Genomic DNA, 21,090 nt, shown 5'->3' with positions numbered 1-21,090 from the left:
TCACGCCAGATCCTTCTACAAGGCCTGTATCACACATTCATCTTTACCAGGTCAAAGGCTATGGGACGCTCCGGCTAATGAAAAATACATTCTTGATATAATCTTGGTCCCTGTTCCTTTTAACCCAACTAACCCCCCATCCCCGCCAACCCAACCCCCCTCACGCACCCATCGCTCCCTTTTGTCTCCCCCATTCACCAACCCTCTACATCTTCGCCATCACCCGTCTCCCTTCTTTTTGCTTTTGTAAGGAACTCCTTCAGGCTTCTCTTCACTGCTCTCCTTCTCAAGAAACCATTCCTGTCCTCGTCCCGTGCCTTTGGAAGAATTCCTGATTGAAGTTCTCTTTCCTGCAGGAGTATACTTGCAGAAGACTTGCATACTAATGTATATACACGAGCGAAAATGCAGAGATACTTTCTTCGCCAAAGCTGCTGATTCAGATGTGAAATATCTGTACAATAATTTTTGACAGTATAGTTCTTATGCCGTATCATATAATCACACGTAAACCTCATGCATTGGACGCCATAATTACATGACTGTACTGCCGCAACCATTTACAATTGTATGTAGTACGATCCTGTTTCGTAAAAAGAATCTCCCCTCTTTACTTCTCTGTAAGTGTCCCACGTTTGTATGAAAATAAAATACACACATATACGTATATATAAACATGTACATCACAATCACAAAGAAAAATCCGAGCCTTTTCAAAATATATATAATTAACTTTTATACTACTCGGTTTCATAACTTATTTAATTTTTTTCTTTTTTGGCGCTTTCCACTGAAAATCTTGAACCCGACAAGGAAAGCCTTCCCTGGCACGATTAGAACCCATTATGTTGCAAAGAAGCTCATGGTAGGTTAGGTTAAAGAAATATCTTCTGTATTTATTTTCCTTTCGAATCTAAGGCTTTCCGTGGGAAGCATATAAAAGTGTGGGAAAATCGAAACATATAGTGGTTGTGTATTCATGAATTGGCATAATGCATTATAGTCAGTACTCAGGAATGACCATTTTTGTAATGCATTTGTCCTATAAATAAAAGTTGTCGTCCATAACATTTAAATAAGGCCATACTAACTACATATATGTTTATTTACCGGTTTCAGTCAGATTTACAGCTTACTTATCTAACATAAAAATGTAAATGTAGTATAGCTCTCATATGCTAATAATTATATACAGCTAAATCTTAAAACCTACTCTTTTAACTTCATAAAATGTTATGAGTGGCTGACTTCTCCAAAAAGTATAAATCCAGAGGTATCCATAACATTTACGTATAGATTCCGGGATAAAACTTGCTTTCGGGTCACACCTTAATTTGTCATGTTGTTTGAGGAACCATCGCATCGCCTCCTATCTCAGATGTGTCCGATGTCTTTCGGTATTCGGGAATGTCCGGGAGATAATTGGTATCGAATATTTAGAGTGCGTGAGATTCATTCGTCCCCTTTCATCGATTTTATCTCGTGCTTTCACTTCATTCCGGACCTCATTTTGCTTGTTATTTAAGCAGCAGTTTCTTCTTATTTGTATCTTGAGCTTTATGTGCTTGCATGTGTATTTTGAGGTGCGTACGCCTGCAGGTATTAAGCAACAAAGAATTTTGCAATTTCATAATTATACATATTATTGGCAGCTTTTTTATTTTATTTTTTTTATAAAGGTGAACGAATCACGAGAACAGAAGTGTTATTTATATAAAACGCACATTAATTTCACAACGAGCACTTGTTGAAATTAACCAAAAAAACTGATTTTTGTAAAGGTGAGCATATGTAATAATTTTGTTCAAGCCTCTAGTAGTTGGCTTAAAGCATACGTACAACCATATTTACTTAAGAAGACCATTCTCATAAGGATTTGTGTCTTTATAAGGCCCTGAGTTAACTAAATTCTGTTACAATTATTATCACTACGTATCAAGTTGCTTCTTAAGGTTATGTCTTAGTCATATCGTCAGGGCGCCAGCAAGGGCAGGGAAAGAGTCCAGAGGGACCAGTACGGACAGGGGTCGCGGAGCGCTCGCGAGATCTTATTCCATAGGTGATGAGTAAGTGTCCAGGGGAGTCTGGGCACGGCCCTGCGATGCGTCGTCCCCATCTCTCTCTCTCTCTCTCTCTCTCTCTCTCTCTCTCTCTAAGCTCACAACCAGCACCTCCTCATTCCAGAGGGACCGCCTTATCCAGAACAAAGACCAAGCCTTCCCTTTATGCGCGTGGAACTTCCCTTGCTTGGTATTTCTGCGGCCGACCCCGTTTCAGCGCCCCCCGCGAGGGACTCGAAATGCCTTCGAGGACCACCTCGTCACTTCAGAGTTGCAATGCAGATGTCGGCCTTCCTCGAGTGCGTCTTGGAGATGGGAAAGCGGACACGCCAACGGCGGTGTCGAGTTCCCGGGGCGTGTTGCCGCCACCTGGAAGCGAGACATTTCAGGTAAAACGGGGTGACAAGCTGAGCATTTTTAACAAAAATCCCTCACCCTCTCTCTCTCTCTCTCTCTCTCTCTCCTTCTTCGTCTCCCCCTTCCTATACAGACCACGACGACTTCCCCATCCCAGGAGGACCCTTCCAGTTCGGTTTTCTGGAGAACTAAAAAGAGCTCGTAAGGGTTGCCGTGTTTTCACTTTTGATCAGAACTTGAAATGAAATTCAAGGTACGGTAATGATCATCAACCTACACATTTATTTTTAAAAAATGCCATAAGAGATAGGTCGTATTTATGAAGACATTTTACACTTAATTCATGCAGTTGGAAATCACAGATTTAAATGAGTAATTGGTGTCAGTCTTTTTAACTGGTGGTCACACGGGCCTTTGACATCTCTTCTATCCCCTACGTTTTTTTTTTTCTTTTCTTTTCTTGTCCTTTCTGTTGGTTCGAGGCATTGCCACTATTTACTCGAGTAACGGATTTACATATCATGTTTACATACGGTGACACTGCTGTAATAAACGGTACTGGCAGGCTGTTAAAACGGTCAATGTGAGAAGCGTGAATTACTATTTTCGTTAAATAAGGGAAACTGAATAAATCATAGAATTGGATATATTCATTTATTTGGCTACTAAAGTATTGCTTCTTTCATTCCTTTAACTATACCTCCGTTCATCTTATCTTTATACCGTATAACTTTCTACCCTTAACATTGGTTTCATCCTGTAACACTTATCAAACCTTCTTACTGCAAATATCCGATTTAGGCCCATATTCTATCACTCTATCTAAAGTAGGACTACTCCTAATTAGATTAATTCCTGTGCTTTAATTTAATTCCGATTAGAACGGCGTTTCCTTAGAGGATATTCCCAAGATGCGTTCATTTCCGTTTTAACGGATAAGGATGAGGAAAGGAAGAAATCGGTGAAAAAGGTAAAAAAAAAAAAGAAAAAAAATAGGAAAGGAAAAGGGGACCATTCCTACCGAGATGTGAAATATCAAGATATGCAGACATTGTGGTAACAGTAGGCCTATACACATAACAGTAGACCTTTACAGCCTCTTCCTCGATGACATGATATGCTTATCTACTTTCGGCAAAGCATTTCAATGAAGAGAAATCTGAGAACTTATCCGAATGCCAGTTAAGGGAAATTTAAGAACACATTCACTCCGATTTGCTGTTGGGCTGCACCACAAATAAATGAAATGTTGTCAAGCCCTCAAAGACATTTGTAGGGATAAAGCAGACGTATATGCAGATATTTTATGTATAATAAAATATTTGCATAAAACGAGAAGCCCTTTATTTCAAAGTTTGTATGCTTTGCGTCTCGGCATTGTTGAAAAATTTGAGTTACGTGAAGAAATGCCCAGAAAGGCAAAACTAATAGTGAAAAATCTTGCTTGAAATTTGTTCTTGCCATAGATATTCATAACAGTTAATAAATTATAGGCTACTCTATATGCCACACTGCTGATATTATTGTATATAAAATAATAAAAGGCACAAGTATTATTTATGCATATGGTTACCTTGTACATTACATCATCTAATTTTCCCATTACAACCTCGAACTTTCCTATTAGTTTCGTAAACCAATTATTATTCATATCTTTAAGTATGGTAGGTTTTTATTTTTCAAACATGTTCACCTTATTACAACAACTCTTGGGAGTACTATGGAGTCAATTCTTAAACTTTAGATCTAATCATCATTCTTTCAATTCTCGGTAAATTAATTTTGGGATGATCTTGCAGAATTTTTGCTCTATTTTCACTTTTGATGCAACTCAACACAAGTGGTTAACTATCAGTACCTAATTCGTGGCTAAGGTTAAGAGTTGGGATTTGGTAGAAAGTGCCCATATTTTCTTCGACCGGTATTCGGACTCCAGTACCTCACTAATTAGGAAAGCAGTGTACTATCACAGTACGTTTAAAAACCTGTAATCATTGGTACCGAATTTACATCAATCGAAAAAAGCAAAAGAGCTTAAGTTAGTCCAAGATTGACGAAATATTTTCTGCTTATATCACTCAAGATCACCTTTTGTCAGTTTCAACCAAAGGTCTTCATTTAATGACTCGGAATAGAACCCGCTGTAATTACGCGATAGGTGGACCGCCCCTCGATGAAGGACAAACGACGATGACACAAAGCACTGAACGAAAAGTTTTTCCTCCGAAGGGGGTTGTGGGGCTGGAGGGGATAGAAGAAAAGATGAAGAATAATGGAAGTCTACCGTAGACCTTACATGAATCTCTCTCTCTCTCTCTCTCTCGCATTATCCTAGCAAAATTTACAAATAACTGAATGTTTCAAAATGCGATATACTTTAATTGTAGCATTAACATAAATGAGTCGTTTGAACTATATATGTTACAAGAATTTTGGGTAATTCATAAGCCAAATTTTTCATTAATATTTCGTTTTAAAGATTATGTTCACTCGAATTATTTGTCATTTTTTAGTATAACTATTCCAAAACTCAAGAACATTATACTGGATTCGGAAACATCGTAAGCAGTGATAATAGGAGTTTGCCAAAATAACATGCAAGCCATTGTCTTAATTCACGAATCGAAGGTGATTATATCTATTTAAGATCCATATTTGTAGTGAAAAGAGGACGACTTATGTTTTTCCAAAGGAAGAGTTTTGTCCATGAAATTACGCCAGGTTTATCTCGAAAAAAATCTATGGGGATCTCTCGCCAATATTAAGGAAGAGTGACATTTCGGTTGTGACTCTTCGAAATCATCATCATCATCATCATATTATTATTATTATTATTATTATTATTATTATTATTACATGACATTATTTTACAAAACACTGAAAAAAGAAAAGAAGACAGACAAGTAGAATAATATTACACAGATGAAAATAAAAGAGAAAAATATTCGTGAAGTTTATCCTTTGATATCTTATTTCCAAAACCTACCTAAATTTATCTTATTTCCAAAACCTACCTAAATTTCGAGCACTCTGACTGCCCACCTGTGGACTAATTATTTACTCACCATTACCATTAATTTACGAAAAATCGAATCTTCCGACAGGAGTGATGTAGGTACACAAAAATTTAACTGACAATTGGGGTGAAAGTCAATATTTTTTAGATACATTTTTCTTTCACATCATCTAGTATTTATATACTTCTTATTCCAGTTTCATGAACATTTATTTTTCTCTGAATTTCCTGACAAGTTATAGAAAATCAAGTCATTTCATATGAAGATGAACAGTAAAAATGACTAACAAACGGTGATTTCAAGTTTCTTCCAAATTCCCAACTTTAAAATAAGAGCGCGAGTCTTGCCCCTGAACGGCAAACTTTCCTTAGTATTAAACAGTAGTATTATAAAAACGCTAAGAATTTCATGCAGCTTATTTTTGTGACAAAAGAATATTTATTCAAATAAAAATTATACCAATTTATATGTTCTCATTAGTAATATATGTTATGTGCCCCAATACTGAGACTTTTATAATAAAAACATGACTGGCAGGGAATGAAGTAGCAAATCGTAGGAATATCTCATTTATTTGAACAAATACGCTATACTTACAACCATATTCTTTTAAAAAGGTGTTCCATCATGATTTAAGCCTAAATAGTAATGTGATGACTTCAGCCTATTTAATGTTGAACTTTACCTGACTGTAAGGCTTTTCTTTTGTATGACAATCCTGGTTTAACATTTTCATTTACTGTAGTATTCTACAGTTACGTCAGTAATCTGAACTGTCTTTGTAATTTTATTTACATTTGCATTCATAAGTAGTTTTACTAGTTTCGAACAAATATGTGCACTTTTGTCTAGTGCTGTAGGTGCAGATTCATTATTTTACATGTAATCTCATAACATTTGTATATTTTATTTTTATATTTATTCACACTTCTGTTAATGTGATTCTAATGCTGTAGGTGCAGATTCATTATTTTACATGTAATCTCATAACATTTGTATATTTTATTTTTATATTTATTCACACTTCTGTTAATGTGATTCTAATGAGGTAGCCTTACTGCTTAATTTCACAAAGGAAAGCCATTATCAGGGAACCAACCTGTCGTTCACTACATCACTTGCTTGGTTTTTTTATGCAGTGCTGCAGAAAGACCTGGTATCAAAGTAATACTATAATATTACCATAAAGTATATTGTAAACAAATCACACGATTTTGCATGACATAAAAGGAATTGGACATGAAATTACAACTAATTTTACCATCTGTTTTTATAATTTATAATTTTTGCATTCCTTAAAAAGAAAGCACATTTGAAATACAATATAAGTATGACACAGAAGCCATTAAAACTGTTGTCAGATGCACTGGGTTAAAATAATTCATAAAAATTTTACTTTAGTACTTCATACTCAGCACAGTACTCAAGACACACTATCTCTAAATTATACTTTCTTCAGGGAAACACAAGCTTGCAAATGTAAAAGCCTGATGGAGTGAGGAAGTTCAAGATAAAATTTTATGACAATGCAGTACACTGATATTTTATACAAACAGTTATACAATATGGTATAAGCATATTTACCAACACGCCCCCCTACTTGTTCTTTATAAGGATTAAAACTAAACTAGGCACTTTTGTAATATCTATTGTTTAATACACATATAAAGTATTGGACCTGATTATATTTCATATTCATGAGTACAGAAGCAACTATGAACTTATTCCTTTATTTCTGTAAAATGTAAATACGTACTGTTTTTCTTTTCAATTGAGAAAGAATTAATTTACTTACAGTTACCTTCTGTCAACAGTGGAGTACAATATTAATTGGATGATCACTTAGGTATCCATAATTTGTACAGGGGTGTCATGTGGCTATCAACACTATACCCTTTTATATTTTTGCATTGAGAACCAAGATGTATTGAAATAACTTCAAATATTACTCATTCATGCAAAAAATGCCAAAGAGGAATAGCCTTTAAGTGACTTTTTCTCATGGTACATAACAAGCCTGTCTAATAAACAAAGGGAAACAATAGAAGGTAGAAAATCCCAAATAGTTTAGGATGAGGAGATCACCAAATACTGTAGGGACTGGATAAGAGTATATGCTTAATCTAGTTTGGCTTGTATGTTTATGTTATCATCCAATATAAATTTGAATTTTATGCCATACTGAAAATGACCTCAATTCACAAATGCAGTACACAAAAATTCATTGATATTTAATCATACTTTTATGTCATCATTCAATATCTCAATTTAAATTTTATGCCATACTGAAAGTGGTCTTAGTTCACAAATACAGAGCACTAAAGTTCACATACAGTTAATGGGTATATAATGCACAGCTATACATAAATATATGTGGTATAGTAACTTACATTTACAGAGCTTACACAATACATAACCAATTTCATAACAGTATTCTCTAGCATATAACTCAAATATATTACGTAGTATTATTTCTTCTTGGACATTTGCTTCACCCAGATTTTAAGACTTTTGCTTTCACTCTTCAGACACTTCCCACTATACTGTATATACTACATTAGATTTTAAGCAATCTATTAAGATTTTTAATATCTTTATTAAGAAGACAAGTTTGGATATCCATTGAACTGTACTGTTACTACCTGAAAATTTTTCTTTAAATATCAGTCCATGTATAATATCAACCAAATTTCAACGCCAAAACACATAATCATTTTCTGGGATATGTAATTTCACAGGTAAGGTAATTCTATAGTTTGTGGTGTGCAGTGCATTTAAAGTATATTTTATTATACATTTTATATTCAGTATGCTGTGCATGGATTAGTTAAAATAATAAGATGGTACTTCAAACACCACGTACCATACTTAGGTAGCATCTGTGCTTATATCTCAAATAGGTTAAGAATAGCTGAAGAATCTGTGCTTACCATCGAGTTAACTAAGGCAAGGTCAACATGGACCTTTTGAGGGACAAAAGGGGTTAACCATCCTTAAAATGGAACAGACACAAAGTTAAATGTCTTCTAATGATATCAAAGACATGAACCTGATACAGTGGATTCTGTTTCTCAACTCCCCTAAAGTAGGAGGAGTCAGGTAAATGGGTGGAGCTTCATGTGCATTAGGGGTGGAGAAAGGGGTTGGACTAAGCCCACCATGGGAAAGGAAAGTACTGAGTAGGGAGACTTGAAAGGAGATGGAGGGAGAGAGATAGAATACTATGAAAAGAAATAAACATAAATTTGAAATATTCATAAACACCCGATAAAAAAGAAAAATAGTTTAAAAATCAGAGCATATTTCAGAAAAAATTATCTCTTGCATAAAAACAAAGACAATTATAAGACCATACATACACCTCTGATACATCTAATCATTTACAGTATATTTAAAAATTTACTTCAGCAATTTAAAAGAATTATGGTTAAAAGAATTATGGTATATAAGCCTATATGGAAAGATATACTGTACTTAGAAAAATTAAAGGGGTTGGGGTGACAGCAGCTGTGGATTAAACCCTTTTTTTGTCTCGCCTTTTATTGGCATGAGGGGGGGATAAAGTTGTGTCAATAGGGTTAGTTTCTCATTGTTGTTTGGTGGAAATGGTTCACCTATGTTTATGCATCAGAACTCTGGGGAATATTCAGTACTGTACTAGTAATACAGCACGTATTTATTATAATAAAGCTGTATATAACTATAATATCAGCACAATATATAATACTAATAATAATAAAGACCAGGTATTCAAACTTATGTTTAACTTCACATGTGATTTTTATATTTGTCCAACTTTTTTCACCAAAAATCATGATCTCTTCTACTCTTTTAACATGGACATCTAAATCATGTGAAGTTTTTCTGTTTCCCATATTTTGCCATTCAGTAAGAACAGAATAGAAGTAAACAAAATAATGTGATTTTTATTCTTTATCTGTCTCCCTTTACTTGCTTGTATTTTTTTTATTGTAATGGTGGATATCAATTCCAGAATACTCCTCTGACTTCATTCATTGTTTAACATTTCAGTTTATGTTACAAATGTTTTGTTCAATTGTTCTTTGAAATTAAATATACTCAATGTTGCTTAAAAACACACGCACACAAAATACACTACACTAATGTTAGATAGCAACGGTTAATGAAAAAAAACTTCATTCATAATTTATTGTTAGAATATATACATAAGTGTATCGAAGAATAAGAGTAAATACGTACAGAGATATATAAAAAATTATAGCATTTGTAGACTGTACAGTTTCTTGACTTGTAATTCTATTCAGATTCTTTAATTTCTTGACTTGTAATTCTATTCAGATTCTTTCTTTAGTATCCAGACACTGACACCATATAAAACATAGGATGAACTTTTTTATTATGTACTGTACATCAAATTGCATTTCTGTTTCCAATATTTAATTGATAATGTCTGTATATGTCATAGAAGCCTTAGAATCTTGTGATAACTGTAAGTGTATAAAACAGTTCACTTAAAGCAACAAATGTCAGACTTCTATGAATGTTATTTTTGAGTTGACAATATAAAGATAAACAGACCATAAGTACAGATGTACAGAAAATATCACCAAGTCAAGTACATAAGTTAAATTTAATGTAATACTATACTAGTAGCCATAAATTTTTTAGTGGTTTTCATAGAAACATGTTTTAAGTTTATTATTTTTAAAAATAAAATTTTGGTTTCTGTCATCATTATTCAAATTTATGAGAGCTAAAAGTTACCCATACTGAATTAATGACATTTAAGATGATTTATCATTGATTTTCTGTAATATGAATTATATTTGAAAGCAATTTTACTCATGATGTATCATGTTCACGTAATTAATTGTATGATAGAAAATAAAATAAAAGTCTGAAAAACTCTACATGTTAAAAACATACAAATGGTAAGGACATCACAGACAACTTGTAATTTTTTTCTGATTAAGTAATACAGTAATTGTTTACTGTTTACTTTTCATTACTTCTAAACTCAAAAAAATCTTACCTGTGATGTATCCTTTCATGTGGCCTCACTTTAACCTAAGCTTGAGTCATGCCCCACCTGGCCACCCTATTCCCCCTCCCTATGGGTACCTGCCCCTTTGCTGCCTGGGTTTCAATGGGTTGGGCTGTGGTCATTCATCCCTGGAAGCAGAGGGAAGGGTGAGAGATTAAATATAAAAAAAAAATACCAGCCAGGGCATCACATAACATAAAAAACTGCCAGCAATCATTCAAAGAGTTGACAGCACGTGCTGAACCCCTTTCACGGGATCTGGTCTCAATAGGTCCCTGCTTTCATTGGGTGGTGGGTGAAAGGGGTGCAGACCAAAGGATTTAAGCCACCCTAGATTTTTTATATAAGTAAACCTATTTTTTCATAATACAGGGGTATGTGCCGACAAGCTCCCTACATAGGGAACGTGCGGCTTTTTTGTCATGGATTTGAGATCGATCGACGCAGAGGGAAATGAAGCTGCGTGCGCCAGACACTAGCTATAGCTCGGTGGATCTACACCGGACACCCTAGTTGACTCTCAGTAGCCTGGATATAAGGAGGTCTGCAATATGCTCCTCATATAAAATGTGATTATACAGTTTGTGATGTGCAGTGCTTTTAAAATATATTTTGTCGTGCATTTTCTATTCAGAAATACAGTGTATGGAAGAAAACATGAGCATATTATAAAAAAGTGTTAATTTTATTAATATTCATGGTATGAAATATCAGCCATTAATAAATGTAAATATTATTTTCAGAAGGAAAAAATATAAAGAGAAAAATAGGCATTTCTGAAAATCAAAATACGTTCATTGTTCCCTTACAAATGTAAACATAACAGAAGAAACAGGTGCATATGGATGTGATGTCAACAGGTGCATTTTAAAGTGAGAATGGTGTACAGGTGCATCCCTATACATGAAGTCCCATACACGATTTTAGTGTTTTAGTGGTGTTGTTTTGGTTAATCGTTATTTAGTATTGCATAATGATTTATTTTGACTTCTTTTTTTACTGGAATTTCATGACTGCTGGGTATTTCCCAAAGAGTACTATAAAAATGTGATTGTGAAAAGTCATTGTGTAATCATATATTCTATATGATGCAACAAAGATTAACAAGAAAAAGTAAAAACAAAATGCTATATCTTTCTTCATAAGCTGCAACTGATATTACAATCTGGTTGTTATAAGTGATTCTGTATGCAAATAAAAAAAGTTCTGCATCATTTTATTTCATGTATGACATTTGTGTTGTGAAAATTAATCAGGATGTAATCACTTATTGTAATTATGATACCAAATTTAAACCAGATACACTGCTACAAAGACTATTTTACTTTAATTCCTTTTTTACGCATTATTATGATAATAGCCACTGCAATGTTTCCATCCAATAAGTGCACTGTGAATTAATATTTTATTCAAGTGAGCTTTCAGGCTTAACTGAAAACATCTGAAATGAAACCATAAAGCTTACTGACCATCAACTTTGAACTAGTACCTAAATTTCTAAATTATGTAGTTGCAAATAAATATGAAATTATACTTCTTTTATCAATTATACCAGGAATATGGAAGTACTAACTTAACTGTGTTATATCACAACTGATTGCTGTTGATGTATATTATTTGTATAAGGATGTGTTATGTATATAAAACAAAGCATGACATGTGTATTTTTACTTTCCCCTGTTTCACAATGTACATGATGTACAAAATAGTATTACAGTATTTTTAACAGTTTTTTTCAAGATAAAAGCTACATGGTCAGGGATAAGTTTCATTTATTTCCATAATCTGGCTTCATAGTTAGAGTAACCTTTTAAGAAAACATTCTTTTTTTATGACAGAACAATTACACCATATCTTAATGGTATTTATTATTAGCATGAATTCTCAATTCTAAATTACAGTATTGTATAATGTATAACATAATTAGTACTGTATAATAAAATATTTCTACAATTTTAAATACATGTAAAGGCTAAAAATAAGAAATATTATGAACGTTATACTGCTTTGAAGGTCAAGCATGTAGTACTGCATTAAAGTTGCATAACTTTACTTCAGGGTGTAAGTAGTACATAGGTTACGATAAATGTGTATAATTTAGGTATTAAATCACAGCCCCAACCTATGATATGTAGTATTGTATTGAAGAGGACAGTTTTGTTCCTTTTAGTTAGGCAGATTTTACCAGTTTTTAAGCAGAAAGACATTGACTATAAAAATTAAATACTAGTACTGCATTCTATAAAAGAAACCAGTATGACTATAAGTCAATAAAGAACAAATAATGTTATGACGTCTTGAAAATCAGAACATGTGCAAAATTCATAGATTCAAAGTAATAATAATCATGTTAGTTATGCACTGATATATAGCCCTTATGATGAATCGTACAGTTTTCTTGAAAATTCAGTACAAAATTTGTCCCAATAATGACCACTTAAAATAAAACTGCATTATCATAGCTCCATGCAAATGTTTTAATATAACAATGATTTCCTTTCAGCTATAAATATCTTAGAGCAACACTAAAATGAATTAATGTACTTGACTTTAGTAACTAGAACGCTAATATTGTACTGTCTAATCATCGATTACTTAAAAAGAGTTCTTTAAGGCAAATCAACCACTGAGTTTGATTCTTACGTATCTTTGGGTTTTATTAATACCTGTAAGGCTATGATATACTGTAGTGCTAAATGTAAGTGAAAAATTAATTACACTGGTCACTGAAAAACATGGCCCTTGTATTCTATTTAAGTCTCCCCTAAATACTTCATGAGCTTCTATTCATAATGCTAATGTATCATGTAATATGTAAGTGTAAAACTCTTCCTACTGAAGGGTACTCAAGAATGTTGTTACAGTTTCAAAGCATGAGTAAACTTTATTATTCTCGGAAAAAAAATATATATATAAATAAGAGGAATCGGCATCAATACAGTTCTCCCTGCTGGTGGTGCCTTATATTAATTGCTCTACAACTTAGAAATAAAACAAAATTAAAAAAAGCACAGCAACCAAAATTCAATCAAATAACAAAAAATTACTTCATCTCATTGTATACTTGAATCTTCAATATACTACTGTGCTAATTAAATTTTGGGCAGTCTTATACCATAGTGGATGTCCATGTTGGTAATGTAACAGACCTGACATTTTGATTGGACTCGGTAACCTCCTGCAATATCACAGATCATATGGTACGCAGTCTGATAATAATCTATAAACTTCATAAATTTTGGCATTTAGCATGTGAATTTAAAGCCACGAATAATGCAATGCCGTACTACACAGTTGTACCAACTGTACTGAGTACAGGACCAAAACAGATACAACTTAAGATTTTCATAGGTCGAAGGAACTTTCATTTTTAAAATGCACCAAAAAGATTACAATGTACAGATAGACATGAAGTTAACAATAAGTAAGTAGGAGAAAAAAAATGCTTGAAGCACAAAAAGAATAGATAGTTGACTCTCAATAAAAGGAAAGGTATATTTGAACTGTGGACATGAGGGCTTATCATTATGATCACTGACACAAAACTTTAAAAAGATGCATTAGTATAATGCATGGAGGCTATAGACAAAGAAATGCCACAAGAAAAAAGGGACAAAAATGGTTCATGCACTATTACAACTTTTCAGAATTAAATAAGAAGTGAGTCTAATTTTTAATGAATATGACATTTCCTGGGTTGAAGCAACAGGTCAAGCAAACAACATCAAGTGAAGATCAAACAGCAAAATAGGAATTCCTTAAAATACTTGTGCACATAATAACAATACATATACATAGCCCTGAACTCTTTTCAATACATAATACTTATTTGTAGCCCTGAACTCCCTACCACTTCATGTTATAGTTCTAACATGATTGCCAAAACAGTTCAGATGTAACTCAATTACAGTAACAAGTAAATAAACAAATAGAGAAATTGGTTTCAACTCATTTTTCTCTCAATGAAATAACAAACCTTCCCCTTAAGTAGGTACAAATTACAAGATGCAACATTCTTGAGGTTACAGCTTCCATAAGAAACCCTACAAACAAATAAGTCAATTATGTTCAGGATGCTATCTACAGTGTGTCTTGTTTGCTCAACTACAGGCTGTGCTAGAGATACTGTACTGCATTCTAGCTTTTACTTTTTAATCTGTTACTTTTTGTTTCCTCCCACCTAGCTAACTTCACCTTAATCATGACAAAATTGTTTCCATTTAAAAACAAATCCTTCATAACAGCTAATGAAAGTTTACATGCCTGGTTGGTAGTGTGAATAAACTACCTTACAATAATAATATTAAAACTAAGTAAAGTACATATCAAGAGGATTCTCACGAGTAATTTGCACAATTATACCGTCAGATTAAAAGCTCACAAACAGTCATGTGTAGAGGGAGCATATGAAACTGAAAAGCAAGAAAAGATTTTTTTGTTAAGCTCTTTCATCCCACTACTCACGTAAATACGAGTCTAATTCAGTATGAAATATAATTTGTCTTACCTAGCAATACTATTGTAGTATTTTCCATCCTCGCACTGAAAACCATTAAGTTTTGAACAGTTCTTCAATATTTGAGATCACTATCTGAAAGAGAAAATTTTACCCATTAGAACTCATTTTTATAATAATTTTACATTGTAAATTCATAATATACAGGCAGTTTATTTAATATTCTTCACTTTTAATCATTCTATATTCATTGGAAGGTGAATGGGGTTATGGACCAGTTGGGTGCTAATTTAGCAACATTTGAAAAAACTAGGTGGGAATGAGACTAAAGATTTTAGTTTTCACTAAGAACAAGAAAGCAAGATGCTCAGCAAAATTTAAAAGAGAGAGAGAGAGAGAGAGAGAGAGAGAGAGAGAGAGAGAGAGAGAGAGAGAGAGAGAGAGAGAGAGAGAGAGAGAGAGACTTACTGTTCAACAATAGACTATACCTTTCATTTACATGATAAGATACAGTGTTGAAAATATAATAAGCTAAATATACCATGCAAGTTTAGAACATTAGTGCAGTCAGAAACTCTTGAAACTTAAGACTTATTAAAACATACCAAAATTAAATGAGTGTTCAATATGTAACGTTTCTCAGTCATATAATTGGTTGTTAGGGTTATCACTGTATAATTGGTTGTTTGGCTTAACATAGTAAAAAGTAATTTGAATAACAGTAATTTCACTGTCCAAAAGAACGTGCTCTTGAGTAAAATACGTTTTAGGGAATATAGGAAATATACTAAATTTTAGAAAGGAAAATGTGACAAAAACTATCTACCCATCGAGATTATCACAGGCTCTTGCAATTCAGCAGCCTGTAAGACAGAAACTCGTTTTCTGTATATATTTTCTCATCTTTCATGGCTGTCATGTAAGTTACACTACATGCATTACATAACACTAGAATAGTATTATCATCACTTCTCTCTTTCAGTACAATACTGTACAGGCAGTCCCCAGGTTACGAAGGGGGTTCCGTTCTTGAGACGCGTCGTAAGCCAAAAATCGTCGTAAGCCGGAACATTGTAAAAAATCCTAAGAAAACCTTACTTTCAATGCTTTGGGTGCATTGAAAACTATGTAACCTGCATTCTTATTGCATTTTTCATCAAAAAAACCTTCAAATATTGATTATTTTTATTTTGCATTTTTGGTGTCATATTTCATCTGCCAGATGAGCATTCTAGGTGTCGTAACCCTGAAACATGCGTCGTAACCCTGGAAATAATGTCTGATGAATATAATTGAGAAGCGCCTTAACCTCGGAACGTCGTAACCCGAACCCGCCGTAACCCGGGGACTGCCTGTACTTGCATAAAATGACTGTGCACAATTAGTTTATTTTGACTGCAACTTAAGTTTTATATTTCAACTTTTTAACAAGCTAACAAAATATATCTCAAAATTTGAATAATCAAATTTGAAAATGGAAAGAACAAATTAATTGTATATGGAATGAGAGTAATGGATAGTACTGTAATTTGTGTTAGGTTATCAGACTTCTGGGGATTTTGGGTATCAGTTACCAAAATAAAATGCCAGCTAACAAAGTTTCCAAGCCTACTGGTAATTAGTCCTTTGTTGGTACTATATTACAAGAGAAAATACTCTTTAGACTGAATTTGGTGTACAGTTAAATATACTCTGGCAACAAAAATAAATGCTGAATACCATAGTTTTATCCAAGGATAAATCAAATTCATTCATTGTTTTGGAGCAACACATCAAATATAAAAAATATAAGCAATGTTATATGTTACAGAGATGCACATATAACAAAGTGAATTCACTATCGCAGCACAACGATAACATGTTTGTAGGTAGGTAAGACAGTCAAAGAAAATGTTTGGGAAAACAATAATCACCAGGGACAAGAGAAAAAGGCTTAGCAAGAACCAAACTTTTTCACAACCCCTTACTTGTACACATTGCGAGCTTTCCTTATAAATGCACTATAAAATACTACTTTAATTTGGAAAATTTGTTACTGTACGTACTGTATGGTACTATACAACAGCATCAGTATGATTCAAACACTGTCTATAATTGCATTTCTTTAGTGAAGGGCTTGGTATTGGAAGGTGTTATTGCTGTAGGAAAAACCAACTACAGTATGTATACTGAATTAACAATTTAGTTTAAAAGCGAGTAAAATTGTAAAATATAAAAACATTTTGTAACAATTTTTGTTATACTTATAAAACTACTAAAAACCTGAATCTTGTGACATTTATAAAAGATTTCACCATACAATATTTTGTATTTTATTGTATTTGTTTATTAGTTTTTAAAGAAAGTATTGTAAATCATTATCCTTACATAAAATAAATATTACTGCTTTGCTTTCAAGGGATTGATGTAGGATACCATATTTTTGAACTAGTAAAGTAGAATATTTCCTATCTGATTAATGTTTTTTTTTCAGAACAGAATTTATATTTGTTAATTAAAAATATTTTTCTGAGCTTACACTAGCACCACATGCCTAATTACCTTCAACCAATGGGTAAGCAATATGTACTGTAATACCATTTATAAAAAGGGTATATGCAATACATAATACAGAAAGCTAAGAGCAATTACATTTCCTGGAATGCAAAAAAGGGAAGAAAAAAATTCAATCTCGTTTGAAGCTGACATACATTTTAGTGTACCCAGAAAAGTAACCTCAGCTACCTATGTTTGGACCTTTAGCTAACCAAGTTTAGACTTGTTCCAGACCCAATTTTGTGTCCCTTCAAAATATACTCAACCTGAAATAGTAGGCTAGCTGCAGATTCTATTTTTACCTAAGAAATTAGGGCAGCATTTTAGTTTCAGCCAGAATTAGAATACATAAAACGATCATTTCCACAGATGTGAAGTGCAAATTTAATAAATTTGGGCTGTATGACATTAATCACAAGTATAATGCAGCTAGTTAGGTTAGGGACATTAGGATAATGATGACCAGTCTGACTATGTTTTTTACAGCAATTGATGTAATGTCTGATGCTCTTGAGTCTCATTGTACATAATAAAAAAATTTTTCATATCTTGTTGAAAGTGGTATCTAGTTGAAACTAAAAAAAAACTGTTCCAAAATAGGGATATTCAAAGATTTGTGCCCTACAAATAGTCCAACTCTCTCTCTCTCTCTCTCTCTCATGCTTTTTTTACGTGGTCTGTAAAGCAGAAAATGTGTACGTATAGCTGTGAGATCAAAATTGGTATGTATTGTAGATAAGAAATGACAATTGACATAATCCTGTGCAATACTTCTCACTGAATTGAATGAAAGTAGTACTGTACAAGCTAGGCTGTGGCAGCAACAGTCATAAGTTAAAGGTATAGGTATATTAAATCTGATATAATGTAAATCACCTACTACGATAGAATGACAAAGTCTACTTCTCTGGCAGTTCACCTGTATTTTACTTGATTTCATATTTAAGTGACTGAGCCTAACATTGAGGGAAACATTGTATGCTAAATGGGCTAAACCTAGCATAACATAGCAAGTAAGCTAAGTTACTGACTAGGTGATACTTACATATATTAGTACGGGGTTATTGTATGACAAAGAAATACGTAGTACAATTTTTTCCTTCAAATTTAAGATAATTTTCTTCTATTTTTGCAATAGTCATTATTGAGATATGAGACTGCTTCTTCTTTGAAATTATCCTTACAGTCAACCTCCAGGGATTCACGGAGAATATTGATCACAACCCCCTGCGAATAGCTAAAATGTGTGAATACTTGACACCCCTCTAAAAATGCTCATAACTACCTATTTTGATAGTTCAGACATCAAGAACCCCCTCTAAAAATGCTTATATCTGCCTATTGTAATAGTTTTATCATAAAAAATATATTCATTTGCAAATAATGCTGATATACGTTCACACAGAAAAATCCGTGAATCCAGAACTCTGAATAGGCAGAGGGTTGACTGTGCTTTGTTTTAATTTATATAAAAAGGCATCATGTCTAAAATGATAGCCTAGGAAAAATTGTCTGAAGAGGTACAAAGCCTGATAAGTTGAGGGGTTGCTACATTGCTTTTCTCATTCATACTCTTTTCGTTAATGATGTAACATGTGACATCACTGGACACTTGCTTGTGCCATGTTGTGTCATGTCTTCTATGATATTCATCTTTAGTTTACAACATAATGTTGATTAGTAATTACAGTATGTGCAATGAAAGCATAATGCTTCTTGTGTTTTCTTTACAATTTTGTGTTATACTTGAAAACTTGTGATAGGCTATTTCTTTCATTATAACTAGATTTAAGAAATGCCATATTTCATATAATGAGCTGAGTTTTTTCCTAGCTTTTAATTAAATTATAGTAATTTCTTAACATGTTAAATATAGTTTTTTTAGTTGTTTTCAATAGCAATCTAACAAATTTAACATCAAGTTCCATAAACCATTCTTAGTTTGCCATTGTAATGCTCCCATGCTTAAAAAGATGGGAAATCCTACCCCTTCACACAAGGTAGTTAGGACCAAGCTTCCTGGGTTAGGTTATTGTATGTCTGGTTTTTGTTCAATTTAAAAAGAACAAGCATTTCCCATTATTACTAGATATTGTTTATTGAGTGATGCAATTGGTTAACTAAAGATTTTTTTATTTGCAATTATTATTATCAATTTTTAAGATATAAAGAAATGAATAAAAACCACAAAACAAATATATTTCATTACGTACTTTAATGGTAAAAATTTCAATAGGTATTAGGCTGTTTTACCTTTGGCCAATGTTGAAACACATTTAAAGCATTATTTAACCTTTAAAGAAGATTTTCCAAGGCATAGGTCCCACACCTTAACCTGCCAGTGGTCCAAGACTGGCTATAATAGGCTAGACCTAGCCAAGCACCAGCAGTAAACAAATAGGCTTCAGTAGCTTACAGTATCACAATATGCCAGTGACCTAAGGCATATTCTCTTATTAATAAGTGCATCGAACGACAGTTCACAACATTAAGGTGATTGAGCCTACACTAAACCTACGGTAGCCCTGACCCCTTACTCTGCATTAGCTCCGACAACTTACTAATTTTGGGGGTAGGGGGTCCAGAGGGCGAGGCGAAGCTTTACGGACATCCAGGTTAGGTTAATGATTAAGGAAAGTTTGGTTAGGTCATACCACCTCTGAAATGCCTAGCTATTATAATCATGCTCACTACAGTAGGTATGCCTACGGTAGCCTAAACTAGGATCTTACTTGGCATGAGCTACTGTGAATAGGCTAATCCAGTTCGCGTGTGGTTAATTTGTTTTATTTTCCCGTTAGTATTTCACGGAAATATATACAACACACCTTTTTGGTGCTTAAATAACTTAAATAACATTACCAACTGCAGCATCCAGCGAACATTATCGGCGGCTTGAACTTCATCTCCAGTGTTATTGTTTCGTTGAAAGAAAACGGAGCCTTGCAGGCAGACTAAATCAAAATAATTAGGAAAAAGTATAAATTCATAAAACACTGTTATAGATCATAAATTCATTATAAACGCTATTTTACATGAATAATTATAAAATACTAGGTGGTTTCAGTGATGCACTTTCGATTTCGTGGAAATTTGCATGTTATAGGGTTGACGAGTTACATTAGTACTACATGATTAGGCAACGAATTGTAGATGAAACAGTGTTCTGGTATGTCTGGAATGTCATACACACTTTGTATGAAAATGCCACTATGTCATAAATAAAGAGGATTCCTAAATCCAAGCTTCGTATCTTGTAGGTCTGAATACAAAGTTAAGTTACGTACATAAGGCTCAAGTTTTTAGATCTGAAAGCTTACTTATTTTTTTCTTTTCTCTGTTTCTCTGCCGTCTTTCTTCAAATGTTGTTTTGTAATGTACTGTAGATGTACAGCAACTCAGAAGGTTTCTCTCTCTCTCTCTCTCTCTCTCTCTCTCTCTCTCTCTCTCTCTCTCTCTCTCTCTCTCTCTCTCTCTCTCTCGTATACCTTGCATTTTCACGCAAGGAATCACTAAATACACTAAATGACTCAACTAGAGGTCATGAATACTCCCACAGACGAGAATAGCGTCGTAAGACCCAGCTGTTACATTTGTCAGGACCAGAGCGCGCACATCAGGGTAAATAAAAATGAACAA

General features: G+C 33.4%; 1 long non-coding RNA gene across 2 annotated transcripts; it reads right to left on the bottom strand.

Moving 5' to 3' along the window:
* Positions 1-1,087: 1,087 nt before the first annotated feature.
* Positions 1,088-20,439, bottom strand: LOC135207344 (uncharacterized). 2 transcript variants are annotated; one of them, XR_010312960.1, is made up of 4 exons: positions 20,314-20,439; positions 14,968-15,051; positions 10,449-10,588; positions 1,088-2,429 (listed from the first exon to the last, which is right to left on the bottom strand). It is a non-coding gene; the product is annotated as an uncharacterized LOC135207344 (long non-coding RNA). The 2 variants fall into 2 exon arrangements; XR_010312961.1 differs by lacking the exon at positions 1,088-2,429 and adding an exon at positions 9,157-9,903.
* Between the last annotated feature and the right edge of the window lie 651 nt (positions 20,440-21,090).

This window comes from Macrobrachium nipponense, chromosome 32 (genome assembly GCF_015104395.2).
Source record: "Macrobrachium nipponense isolate FS-2020 chromosome 32, ASM1510439v2, whole genome shotgun sequence".
Classification (NCBI taxonomy): Eukaryota; Metazoa; Arthropoda; class Malacostraca; order Decapoda; family Palaemonidae; genus Macrobrachium; species Macrobrachium nipponense.
Note: the sequence above shows the minus strand (reverse complement) of the source record. Positions and strands in the feature narration are given on the sequence as shown.